The 13,778-nt window shown below is 47.1% G+C and overlaps 1 protein-coding gene across 4 annotated transcripts in view; it reads left to right on the top strand.

Annotated features, from left to right (window-relative positions):
- FOXP1 (forkhead box P1) overlaps positions 1-13,778 on the top strand; it is a 385,773-nt gene that overhangs the window by 258,870 nt on the left and 113,125 nt on the right. The gene's annotated exons all lie outside the window — the stretch shown is intronic.

Raw genomic sequence — 13,778 nt, 5'->3', positions numbered from 1 at the left:
TTTTTCATTATATTTGCTGACTTCAATTAGAATAAGAAGCTTATTTGGGGAAGAAAAATTAAAAATGTATGGCTTTCTAGAGAAAGTTTCATCAATTGTTTCCCGGCAAGTGTCGCCTTCGGTCCGCAGCGGCGGACTCTGTGGCACACGTAATTCAATTTAAATAAAATTATCTTCTCCGCTAATATTCCTGCACTGATGGGAGAGGAAGAGCTCAAGAGCATCCCAACACTCAGCCCTTTGAAAGACCTACAGCTAAAATGGTGGCAGGGGCTGAGGCCAAGGCCCCTCTTGCACCTTAGAGGGGACGCAATTCCCCTGTTCCCTAATGAAGAGGCGCAGATTCCCCATCCCTGCGGTGTTTTGGAGCGTTGGCTAGACACAAGTGGCACAGTGTCCTATTTTTATTTCGCTTTGAATAACGTGTAATTGAAACGTACGGTCGGGAAATTAATTGGTGAGTTGAAGGTAAGAACTGCTGAGTTAGTGGGAACGGCACAAGCCCTCCTCTTTTTTTTCCCCTTAAGTTTACATGCTGGAGCGGAAGCGCTGTGGTGCTCAGAAAGGAGGTGATGCCTCTGTAAAGCAGATCTTTCCAATTTTATTATTTTTTTCCAGCTTAGTCTTCTGTTTCTATGATCTGCCTTTTGAACTGTTTTTGTGGCTGATCAGTTCCACCTAATATGTCTCTTGATTTCTGCTATTGTAATACTCAGACGACATGCTGTTCTCTTCATTTTTATAAGCTTTAGATGCTCCTGCCTGTCATACTCTGGCGGTTTATCTTCAGCGTCTGGATTTGCTTTCAGACTTGCATGTCTATCAAGCTGCTGTTGCTTTGAATGTGAGATCAAAAGAAGATGAATTCCAGTAAAAAATTTCCTTGTATGAAGAAAAGATTGGGGGCCTATGTAAACATCCCACTGACAGCTCCCAATGAGTTATTTTAGCAGAGCATTAGCACCCAGAATGACAGACAGTCCAAGACTACATGCTAAATAACAAATCAGTCCCTTCAGCGGCGGCAGCGCGTTGCCACAACAGCAATACATTTTCTAAAGGAATCCTGTTCCTCTTTTTTATTGAATATGGCTGTTCGACTGCTCATCTCTTCACGAGCTGCCTTCAAGTGCCAGCCCCAGTTTACTTTTTCTTGACTATATCTGTGTCATGTCACCAATATGACAAAAGACAAGGCTTTGATAATTGGATGGGGAGACGGTTAGTTAGTCATCTCGAGTTGAATAGGTAGTTTGTTTTAGGGAGGGGAAGGAGACAACGATGAAGGGAAAGCATCTGCCTGAATGCTGTTTTGGAGATGCTGGGTGCAAGTCCTGCCCCCGAGACAAGTTGCATTTCTTGGGTGGCTGTTTATATTTCAGTTCATGTAGTTGAAGAAAACAGCTCTGAAGCCCGGCCAGGCTCACGAGCCAGTTTTAAAAGCAAGTTACAGCATCGTACAGGGTAGGAAAGTCAGGCTTGGCTGAACTTCTGTGCAAATGTGAATTTGCCTAGATGCAGAAGCGAGGTGCACTTTTTGCTGCTGTTTGGTCTATTTGGGGACATAATTAGTTCTGCATGTTTCTGCTTAGAGACAGGGGGTATTTAATAATGCAGAACTGCTAGGTTTTTTGTGCCTGGTATAGTGCTAAACCCAACTTTGAGATTACCTGCGAGCCCCAGCCAATCTCGCCACTTCGCAAGGGAAGAATTAGGGAAGGAATGCGTTGCGGTTTCTTTGTCATTTAGTAAAAGCAGAGGTTGCTACTGTGGAGGCAGAGACCCGGTGGCTGCCGGCGAAGGGCAGTGCTCCAGCGCCGTCTCCCTCCAGCCTGCGCTCCGGCTGCACAGCACTTCCTGTTTATTCAAACATCTTTTTACCATTCTTCAGCCCCCGCTTCACAGAAACAGCCAGAAACACATCTCCAGCGCGAAGACGGAAATCTAAAGGCAGACAGTAAGAGCTTACTCTGTTAAACTCTTCATTTTCTCTGCGAGCGCTCAGAGAAAAGGAGCGTGCAGGCAGGGCTGAACTTTTAACTTGCTGCCTTGTGCGGGCAGCTTGGCAGCACAGCAGAGGGGAATTGCTTAGGTTTAAAGCAAAAGAAGCCGGTTCAGGTTGTTTACTGCGGTGTTGACAACGAGGGTGGGTTTTGGGGCACGGTGTCAGAGAACCGTGGTGAGGACACAGTTCTCTTTCAGGGTGTCTGTCGCCTTGCGACGTCCCTCTGGAGTGAGAGCAGCGTGTGTCACTGTCCCCACTGCTCACCGGGTGCTGTGGCTTCTCTTTGCACAAATGGCAAAAAGCCCCAGAACAACTCCCCCGGGTGAAAGCAATGTGGTTGCTGCTCTGGGCAGCAAAAGAGAGGGGTGCAAGCCTGAGGAGTCCCTTTTTGTTGTCTGCAAATTGTTTGCATCGTAGCTCTGGCACCGCTTGCGAACCAGCCTCGCTAATATTTGTACCAATTTCATGCTAATAAAAATCAGGCTGCTGAGACAAGCATGGCTATTATCTCATTCGTATTACTATTGTTTAGACCTGTGGTACTACAAAAGGAAAGGGAAAGCGTGCTCACGCCGGGTAATGGTTGTTAACTTCTCACGTGAGGGATTTTCTCTGCAGTTTTTCAGTATTAATGATTGTTGTATGAATGGTCTTCAGGGGTTGTTGGAAGATAGCGTAGATCCTCTGGGTAATCCGTGCTGCAACGCGTACACTGGATTTTATCCCTCTCTGCTCAAGTGACTTATAAAAGTACTTGATATTTCTTGGTTGTTTCTCCCCCCTTCAAGAGTCCACTGGAATAGCAGGTAACTTGGGTTTGGTAAGCACTCGCGGTGCTCATGGAGTGTCAAACATAACAGAAAATGGAAAATATGCCTGCCCCATGGAGAAAACCCATCCTCCTTGAGGCTTTTCCTTGCCTCTCCGAGATCCAAATACGCTTTAAATGTTTAAGCTGTAAACCCCCGTCTTCCTAGAAGAGAGAGGCAGAAATCAAGCTGTGTGTGCAGCCAAACCGCAAGTACAACAAACATATTTTTAAAATATATTGCTAGTCTGGCTTTTTAATGTTCAGAAGTTGTTCTACTTTGCAGGGGGATAAAAAAAATGGTGTTTGCAACTGCCTTAAGGACAATTTGTTTAACAGTAGGAGTAATTGCATGGGGAAAATGGAAAGAGTGACTGAAGTTATTTACTCAGATGTTAGTGTAGGTGTGGGGCAGAAAACTCACTGTGGGAACAGTGGGCTGCTTTTCTTGGTATCGTAGTCTATTTGATGACCATCAAATTTCCCAGCTCACTGGTTTTGTTTTTTCTGGATGGCATGTTTGATTATTTATCAGAAGGGAAAGGGAGTAACTGAAGCAAATAAACATGTGACCGAGCTGTGTTTTGTTTTCCACTCAGAAGGCTGTGCCCTTTTAACAGATACACAGAAAATAATAAACGTATTGTTTTATGATAAAAGGAAATTATGTGTATCATTTTCTTTAGCAAGGCCATTAACCCCTTGTGTTCAGTGGTCTCCGCCTTCTGGCAGCTTATTGGGTTTGCAGCTCAGAATTAAAAGCACTTAAAAGCCCCTCTTGTGCAGAACGTTTCCATGGATTACTGCTTCACCCCTTTGGACTTGCTGGATTTATGACGCAGTCATTTCTGTCTCAGCACATCCCTGCTCCTCTCCCCAGTCCTACTTGGGGTAGGACTGACTAAAGGAGAGGCACTTTGAATTTGTAGAAGGGTCCTGGCTGCTGAAGAAAACCTTGGAGAATGCTGCTGGGATCTTTTAGCTGCCAGTATCTGTGTCTGTGCAGCACAAGGGGTTGCAGCTGGATTTGGTCCGTTACAGACAGTGTCAATTTGTGTGATTCTCTTTTCAATGCCAGGTGTCTAGCATGTAGTGTGTAGTATTTCCTTTGTACTACCAGCTTAGGACAATGCTCATTATCTTTCCTGTAAAAAAAAACTAAACCAGCAACCCATCCTATAAACTAAATCACTGTCAGGAAGTAAAATACAGGTTTGCCTCATGTCTGGGAAGCATGTTGCATGCTTTAGCTGCTTTTATGGGATTAAAAGAAACAAGTTAAGACTGTCATGCACATGAAAGGAAACCGAGATGTGGTTTGTTTCACATTGTGCAGGTAGGTATAAATTTAATAGACTGACTTGCTTTCAAAATCTCTCTTTGTCTCCCCGAATCGCATGTCAGTTCCAGCACATTGATGAGCTCCGCGGTCCGTAATAGCGCCTGACTGCCGCTGCCCTGCAGGTGCCGTATCAGCAGGGGGGTCATCCTCCTCCTCAAGGATGTAGATTCCCTTTATGGAACAGGTTCAGATCAAAACCAGGAGAATTTGCCTGGCATCTTGAAGTTAAGTAGAAGCACCAAGAAGAGGAAGGGCTGGCAGAGTTAGGACCCGAAACTTAAAGGTGATGAAAGAAGGAAGAGGAAGTGAGTGGCCTGGGGCTAGGTGACGTGGGCAGGGGCTGGGCTGGAGGATGTGGCCAGCCACCCTGCACCCAGCGGCTCCCCAAGGGTTGAGGAGGCTTAGGATGAGCTGGGGCACAGGGTTTAAGGTCAGCAGTTGAGGGGTGGAGGTACCTGAGAAGGCAGAGGGACAGGAGCAGTTGAATCCCATCAGACATGGGGTCCCTCCAGCCCTGGCTGTTAGTCCTTGGGCAGAAGCCCATGAAGGACACTTAGAGGACCTATCCATGGGGGAAAGTTTCCTCCTAGCCTGCAGTGATTTATGGTTGGCTCATGCCCTGAAGCATAAACATTTGTATCCTGATTTATATTTTTATCTTTCTAAAGGTAGAGGTAAATGCTCTCATTACTATCTGTGCAAGTGTCTAATCCTTTCCTTGCATCCGCCCCGTGCTCTTGGCACTGGTGATATCATGTGACAGTAAGTTCCAGAGTAATTATGAGTTGTGTATTAAGAAAGAAAAAAAACCCGTTATCTGCTTGATTTTTTTTGTGTGGTGGTTGTTGCTTCCTGACTTTATTCAACGTCCCCTTTCTGTTGCTTATGAGAAATGGCAAATAGCACCAGATGTACCTTCTCAGGCCGAGTCACAATTTGTGTACTTTTGTCATCTCCCCTCTTACTCATCTCTCACTAAACTAAACACTCCCACCGTTATCAATCTCTCCTTGGATCTGCCAAGACCCCTAATCATTTTTGTCGCCTCCATCTGAACCTTGCCTATTTTTGCTTTACCAGAACTTTTTCAAAAGAAGGCTTTCAGAAGCTATTCTAAATTAGGTTGTGCCATAGGCTCGAAGTGCAGAGATGTGATTTGCGGCATTCGTTTCCCATGTTTTGGCTTGTCCCAACATTTTGCTTCCTTCATTCACCCGACAGCAGCGAGTGTCTGCTGCTGCGTGGTGAGATGTCTGCAGTCAGGGGCTTTATTTCATGGGCCTCTCAGTGCGAGTTTGTCATACATTGTTTTGGAAAACAAGCTTAAAATATGTTCCCTGGTTTGTTGACTACACAGGGGAGCGCACAAGCAGCTGTATGTAATACACTGTTTATGTTGTAGCAACAAAAGAGCACTCTTCCTTCTCACCCCCTTCCCTCTCTCCCCCCCCCCCCCAACCTTATCCCTCTTCTCTTCCCTATTAAAAAATCTGAGAACTTCCCGTGCTTTTGACATCCAAGAAAAACGCAGCTCAGCAGTGAATAGTCCTCCAAATATTCAAAGGTCTGGTTCACTTTTGGATAAACACAGGAGTTCAGAATCTGATCTCGAGCCTACAGAAACGAGCTGGAAATCCCATGAGATTTTTTCATCCCTCAGCCATAGTTCAGTTCTGGTTCATTTTGCGCAGGGAGCCAAGATCTGTATCCTTTCTCATTTTACCGGGATGTGTTGGCCCATCCCTCCTTTCTCGCTGGTACAGACCACTACATGCTGTGAATCTTGACATGCCAAAATAAAGAGAGACATTTTTAATGTTTGGGAACTTTTTGCCAGATGCTTTTTAAATGGCTTTGATGAGTCTTGACTGTGAGTGCTTAGAAGAGGGGACAGAAGGTGTTTTTACAGTGCAACTGCCTGAGGACTCTCTTTGTGCCTCAGGAATGGGACTTTTGTAGCCGTTGTTGTGGCTGGTCTGGGGTTTTCAGGTTTTTGGTGTTCGCTGGGTTTGTTGTCTTACCCTGCCTGCCCCCTTCCATCTCTTTTGGGTCTCTGGATATTTGAAGAAAACTGAGACCACCTTTTCCTCCAAGTTGGTGGAATTCATGGATAGAACACAAAATTAAAACTGGCTCCTTTGGAGGTAAATCCCTGTTGTCCCTCTACATGGGGCTGGGTCCCTGCTGCTGCTGAGCTGGGGTAGTGGGCAAGGACCTTGCCAGCCGTGGGGCGGGCTGCAGGGTGGTAGGGCAGGAGCATGGAATCCTCCTACTCCTGCTAGTAGAAGTAACCTCAGTGCCCATGAGGACAAAGTGTAGCAGAGCTGGGCAGAGGCAACTCCACCCTGTGGGTTTGGAAGAGAGGGTTTCTGTTTCCAGAGCATTTTTCTGGAGGGGATCTCCTCAACTGGTAGCCAGGATCTGTTCCAGAGGAAAGAAACTAAGCCTGCTGGAAGAGAAATAAAGACTCATCTTCTTTCTTTATGACTATTCTCATGGATGCTTCAGCATGAGGCATGTTGCCAGCTCCCTTGCTCCAAGCCTGCCCCCGTCACATCAAGGACAGGATGTGAGCATGCGGACCTCCAGGTCCCTTCTCTTTTTTCCAGCATGGGAATCACTCATTAGTCACTTGGCTAGATCTAAGCAAAGCCTTCAGGGCTAGCTGATCATCTCATTCGAGTAAAGGATTGTTGTTGAAGCTCTCCTCTGTGATGAGCTGGCTGGTAGCCCCTTGGATGGAGCCAGTCTTGCAGAGGAGCTGCAGCTGAGTGATGCACTGGGTGCAGGCAACCAGCAGCATCTGCCCTGGCTCACAGCATCCCTCTGCTGCGCCTGGGGAGGAGAGTTGGGTACAGGGTAAATGGAGCAGGATTATTTACTGAAACAAGGAAATAGAGAATGAGATGGGGATTGGGGTGATCTCAGTCCAAGGCTGGTGAGGAAGCTGGACAGCAGAGCTGCTTCCCCAGGTTGTGCTGGATCCTGGCAGAGCCCCATGTCCTGCTTGTAATTATCCCCAGGCTTCCCTGTGGTGCCAGGAGTAGTATTGGGGCTTTTGGCCTTGGCTCCTTTTCATGTGTGGTGCAAAGGGTCAGGTTGGTGGGAACAGGGAGGGAGCACATAGCAGCTCGTTTCCCTGTTCTGGAGGAAGATGAAAGAGCTGGGTACGAATGTCAGAGGGAATAAGTGCTGCAAGAACATCTGCTTCTCTTTTTTGTGTCTTCTACATTTTATTCCTCCTCTTCATTTTGGTTCCTTTCCTATTCTCTCTAGTTGGTTCATCTCACCTCCCCCTGTTCTGTTCCTCCCAGAGGAACAGCACTACCCACTGCTGTCGCTTTGCACTATGTTTTATTTTTTTTCCTCTTTGCATACTGCTCTGCTCCTTGCCGGTTTCCACACGTTGTGTGGCTCCTCAGCCTGTCGGAGGAGAGCTGCAGCAGGGCTCCCCTCCAATGTGTCTGCCTCCTACCACCGCTCCTCTACATCTGCTGCTCCAGGAGAAGAGGGTGTCGCAGGAGAGGAGATAGAGGAGGCAGGAGTGGGAGAGACATGAAGCAGCTCTGAAGCTTGGGTGCATCCGGGCTTCCGAGCTTGTGAGCTGCATCTTGCCGCTCTGCTGGGAGCAGCTGTGGAGTGGAGCGGGGTGTGAGGACAGATGGGAGCTGAGAAAGAAGAGAGATTGCTGGCTGAGTCTAAATCCCACCTCGTTCCACCCGGGAGAAACAAAGGTACTTGCCTTGTGAGACTAAATGGAAGCAGGAAACCCTTCTGAGAGGTGGGCCATGTCTCCACTGTGAGAAGCCCCTTTACCTGCAAACCCTGTGGTCCCTCAGTGCCTAAAGACACTGTGAAACTCTGGGAAAAATAGATGGTGGAGAACTGCATGCCTGGATGCTGCAAAGCAATGCTTTGCCCAAAACACTGTGGGGAAAGCTTAGCAGCAGTCATAGCTGGGTAAGGATCCAGCTATCCGTTACTGCTCTGAGGTCAACACAGAAGGTCTCATTTTTGGAGTCTGGGACTGGGGTAGCATTGTTTTTCCTCCAAGGGTTGACTGTGCCCTTTAAAATATCTTCTGTCTCATCTCTCTCTGCTTGTTGTGTTGTGTTTTGCTTTTTAATGACCATAACTGAAATAACGGACAGATGATGATGTTGGCTGGCGAGTAACTTTCCAGATTTACTGCTTGGACACTTCAGATGGCTGCGGGACCATCTCTGATTTCTGGGAACACTTCCTTCCTCCTTTCTCAAGTTGCTTTCCTGATGGGCAGCTTTGTCCACCTGGAAAGGCCCAAAATCCTTAGGAATCTGTAAAAACACATGGGATTTTGTTTTGTTCCCTTCTGTGTGCATGCTTCTCCATTTCGGAGGCAGCCAATTACTGCACAAGTGTCCTGGGAATTGGCAGTCAGACAGGACGCCGGTTTCTTTTGCATCCTCATGTCTGTTGCTTGTCTGCCCACCCTCCAACTTACATACTTTTCCATACGTCCTGCAGTTCCCTGGATCAGTCTTTCCATGCCTGATAAAACTCAGGTGCAGAAGTAAGCTTTTCCTGGCATTAGAGTCAGACCCATTATAGCTCTAGGTCTTCACATTTCATTAATAGCTGATTGATATTAGTATCGGTTGGAGCAGATAGGAAAGGAGGAGCTGAGCTGTTTTTCTTCAATAGAAATAGGCTGATGGAAAAACAGTTGGAGAGTCACTGCCTTGTTGTACTGGCTGCCGTGGTGGAACAAGTTAGCAAGAGACTCCATAGGACTGGATCCTGTTACTGTTTTCCTTATGTACTAACACTGTAAGCAAGTATATGGCATTTAAGCAGCATTTCTATTTTTAAAGTTCTGCTCTTTTTCTTTCCAGTGTGTTTCCCTTCCCCAGCCCCCTTCAGGAGTTTCTAGCCACATGCAGTCAGGGGCAGGGCTATGATTTTACCCTTTGAGCAGAACTTGCCCAAAGAGGATGGTGAAACTGAAAGATGGAGCAGTTTGTCCGAAAATGTTGTATTGCAACCGTAACTTGGGTGGTAACAGTGCCTGGGCAAACAACAGCTGGGCAAACAACTCACATTCTGTCTATCTTGCAATAAAATGGTCTTGGGCATCTCAGATGTGTACTTCTCCCCCCACTTGGTGCTTTGACTAGTTGGGAAACCTTAAGTGGTTGCCACTTCCCTAAGCACAGGGAGAGGGATTTTTGATGGGGCTTCCCACTTAATTTGTGGCATCTTTGAATGAAACAGTCTTGATTCGTCACACCGTGAGTGTGCTGTTAAAATGTTTCATGGGTTAGTGTCACCCCATGTTGGCTCCCACATATCATCCCTAGTTTGGTCAATCTCTCTAAAGTGCAGTGTTTCAGTTGCCTTTTTACTGCTCTCTGTTTTACGCCAGAAAATCTCCTTATCTCTGGTGATTTCCTAATGGATAAGAAAACAGCTTGGGAGTTCATTTACTGTATCTTGCATTTAGGCATAGAGCTGAGCAGAATCAAGATGACTTGGTTGGTAGTGAGCCTTTTACTGATGTTGTCCTTTCAAATCCTGTTGATAGTGACCAAGAACCGTGCCACTCAGGAGATGCTCTTGCTAAGGAATGCTTTGATTTCTCTTCCTTCAGTAAGTGGGAAGATTTCCTGCTTGTATTTCAATGCAGAGAGGAGAATGATTGGTGATGGTGTATGATTAGCTGCTGGACGCCAGGGTTGGCATTTGGGTCTGGTTGTCCCAAGGCTTGCAGGCTCTTCAAGCAGTGCAGATTGGTGGCACATGACATGGTTGATGGTAAACATGGGCTAGATACCTGAATCACCTCTGTGGTTCTGGGGCTCTTGGCATCTCTACCTGCCTGTCCTGTGAAGGACCATGCAGTTGCCTGGATACACAAGCACGAGCTATGTTTACCACAGCCCCTGCAATTGTTCACTTGCAGAAGTGGAGATTTCGGATGCAATTATGGCAGTGGGGAGGAATGTGTGAAAAGAGCTTGGAGATGTCAGAGCACCTGCTTGTGAGGAGAGGGCCACGTTAGCAGAGCTGTTGGCTAGCAGTAAACAGTCCTGGCACCCTTGTTTCAGGACTTGGCAGCAGCAGGAGTTGAACTGCGTCCAGCTTTACTCTCTACTGCCTGTTCAGTAAGTTGAGGACAAGGCAGATGATTAAGGAAATGTGGGGAAACTGCTACAGAAGCTTTTGGAAAGATAAGAGACTTTGGTCTCCATGTCTGACAGTCTGGCACTTCTCACTAGCATTGAATTCACATGCAAATCAAAGGCAACATCTACTCCCACAGGAAGCTTTATTAATGTACAGGCCTGCTTGTGAATCTCCGTGCTGATGAAGGTTGTGGGACTGACTTTGCTCTCAAATTAATTTCCCTGTCTATTCTTGCTTGAGCACTGTGCAGCATTGGCAGCCTCAGCAGGGCTCCCTCACCAGCATCCAGCAATGGGCTACGCATGGAACCAGAGAGGAGGGTAGAGGTGCAGCACTTGTTGGCTTGGATTAAATGGGATGTGCAAATGTCCACCAGGCTTGAACCAGCATCAGCTGATTAGTTTCACAAAGGCACTCCAAGTGGACTTGAAATACTTCGCATATAAGAGGAAAGAGGGTTGGTGCTTCCAGAACTGAACTAGCTATCTTTCTTCTACATGTCCTAGCATGTGTAAGGAGCGTGGATGAGACATGGAAATGGCAGGAGTACTGCTTGGTCTGAGACAGGAGAGAGGAAAGGCTGATCAGGGAAACACAGAGGGACTTGGGATCCCTGGGTTCACTGTACCACCAAGGATGCAGTAGCTGCTTGATGCAGATGTTCAATAAGAACCAGATCTGAGTTATAAACAGCCTTCCACATCTTAAACCCTAGCTCATCTGATCCTTAGCTTTTATTGCTGTCAGTTATTTATAAGTGGAAAAGTGAAATCTTGAGAGAAGAGAGATGGGAAATGCCATTTCAAGCTGCAGTTCCCTGAGTTGTCAGCTTGCTGCCATCTCACCTCTGCCTGCCCCCCCCATGTTTCTGCCTTTGCTGTTCCTGTCCATCCCAACTCCTTGTATCTGGGGCGCTCCCTTTGGCCAACCCATTCGTTACTCTCATTCTTCTTAATCCTTTCCTCCCACACAGCACCAGGACAAGTGTCAGCCTGACATGGAGCAGGGTGATGTAGATGTCACCTCGAGTGGGTGCTGTGCAGGTGGGACCAGAGCAGGGACAGAGCTTTGGCTTTGCTCCATCAGAGCCTTGCCCTTAGGGCAGAGATCTTCATCAGCATGGGGTCAGCTGTGTTAAGGACTTGGTGGTGGCAGCAACGACCCCACCAAGCTGTGCAGAGCTTCGTGGCCAGCTCGAGCAGAAAGGAGGCATTTCTTGCACGGCTACTTGTTCTGGGAATCTTCAAAAATTTCTGGCAGCCAATTTAATTGTGCAACCTCTCAGCTGCCAGAACGGGTAGAATATGATCATATCACATGAAATGCATGCAGGGTCTGCTATAGCAACTGTATTTCAAAGAGACAACACATATGGTGACTGGTTCTTTTTGGAATAATATCTATAAGCTGATGATGTTTTATTCAAAAAGGCTGTAGCTTGAAAGGTTAGGGATGTTCTGATTGTTTAGTGTATGATTAAAGAAAGGCTTCTATGGTTTTTTTTTGGCCTATTGAATCTAATTACTGGGAACTAAAATGATCATTTGATTGCACATTTACCTGGAATTATTCTTCTGCAGAGCCAGTCTTAATAATATATAATAATATGTTGCGCTTGTACTGTATAGCGCTTCTTGTCTGAGCAACTCAGAGTGCTTTACAAGTATTCATTAATTAAATAAGCCATACAACAGCCCTGTTAAGTAGGTGAGTATTTGTTGCCCATCCCCTTAAGCCTTGTAGGTTTTATTTCTGCTGTTTCTGCCCACCCTTGAAGATGTTTTAACAGCTAAATAAGCTAATTCAATAAAAATAACTTTTTTTTTAACCATTCTTAGTACATCCTGCAGAAAGGTTTCCTTTGTTGCATTGTGTTAATTGCTGGGCTCTAGTTTCTTGACGGTGAACCGATGGCGAGGGTGGTTGTAGACGTGTGTGTGAGCAGAGACATGCCCTGCCCGGCAGCTCCTCACACCCCTCCTGGGGACATGGACCATTGTAGAGATGCTCTCCCAGGCACTGAGTTCCAGCCAGTTACCCAGTGTAAAGTCTGACTTCTTCATCACACAGCTCTGCCGGAAATCACATCCAACCTCACAGAGTTTTTCTCATCCAGTGGAGACTTGTTAATGAATCTGAAAGGAGGGCTCATTGCCGGAGCATGCTAAGGTCTCTGCGCCCAACTTGTGTTGGTGTGCTGGCCAGCAGCAGTGCTTCTTCAGCCTCTCCCAGGGCTGCTGAATGTCCCTTCAAAGTCAATTACAGGCCTAGGCCATAAAATAACAAGGTTTTACTTGGGGGTGGCAGATCCGAGTTTGCAGTCCTCGGTGTCAAACCTTTCCCAGCACTTCTGTGCTAAGATGAGACACTTGCAACTTGGAGAAGCAAGTGAAACCCGAAGCGTATCTGACTCCTTAATTAAATAGGTATTAATTAAATCACTCAGAGAGCATACACAGTAGGAGTGGGGAAGGCTTTTTCCCTCCTTCCGTGTAGGCATCTTGCAAAGGGACTATTTTTCTTGTTTTACATTAATGAAGTCTTCAGCCTTCCCACTTTTCCACCTACACATGTACTGAACGTCTCCAAGGAGACCAAGGCGGCCCGAGTCCGGTGCTGGTGAATCCTCTGGGAGCAGCGGGCTCAGGTCTCAGCAGCGGAGCCTCAATGGTGCCACCGCCTGTCTTACTGGGATCATCCTTGTGGGCCCTTGTCTGGGGAGCCAGGAGGAAGCCAGGGCAGGGATTTGCCCTTGTACTTCTTTCCCCTTTATCTTCCCTTGTTTTCCCCACCTGATGGAGAAACAGGGCCCCACACAGCTCCAGTGTGGGCACTCTTTCACTTTGCACAAAGTAGTGCAGTAACTCCCCACTGTGTGATGCTCTGCTCATGCTTTCATGATCGTATCCTTTGCCTCTCCATCCCGTAAGGCTGCGTTGTCCCTTCACTGCTCTGCCTCCTCCCTTCTGAGTCCCCACTGCTGGTCCATCACGAGCTCTTAGTGATTTTGCTGGGCAGTGAATGCTTCTTGCAGCTTCCTCAGCCTTTAGCATGATACCTCTGGGATTCTCTCCTTGCCACTGGCTATTCTCTTCCTCCCACCACAGCCTTCCAGAAACTTCCCTGACTTCCTCTGGCTCTCAGGAGAGCAGACAGTGATATATGACTGCCCTCTTCTGTAAACCTGACCTGACCCGCTGGAGGAGCATGAAAGCCATTAGCACAAGAGCCTGCTGGCAGCTAGGAAGACTGTGAGCTGCTCCCGCAGCTACTCAAGGTTCCCACCCAGGAGCTGAACATCGTCTGCTGCTGGTTTTCTCATAGTCTCCATAGAATAGGAAACCCAGCAGTGGGATATTGGTCCATTGAATGCAAGTGCTGACTTGTCTTTTTTTGTGGCAGTCAACTGCTTTCCTTAGTGAGGGTGCTTCAGGAGTGGAGTTGTACTCCATGGCTAA

This window comes from Melopsittacus undulatus, chromosome 9, assembly GCF_012275295.1.
Source record: "Melopsittacus undulatus isolate bMelUnd1 chromosome 9, bMelUnd1.mat.Z, whole genome shotgun sequence".
Lineage (NCBI taxonomy): Eukaryota > Metazoa > Chordata > Aves > Psittaciformes > Psittaculidae > Melopsittacus > Melopsittacus undulatus.
This window is presented reverse-complemented; position numbering and strand designations above follow the sequence as displayed.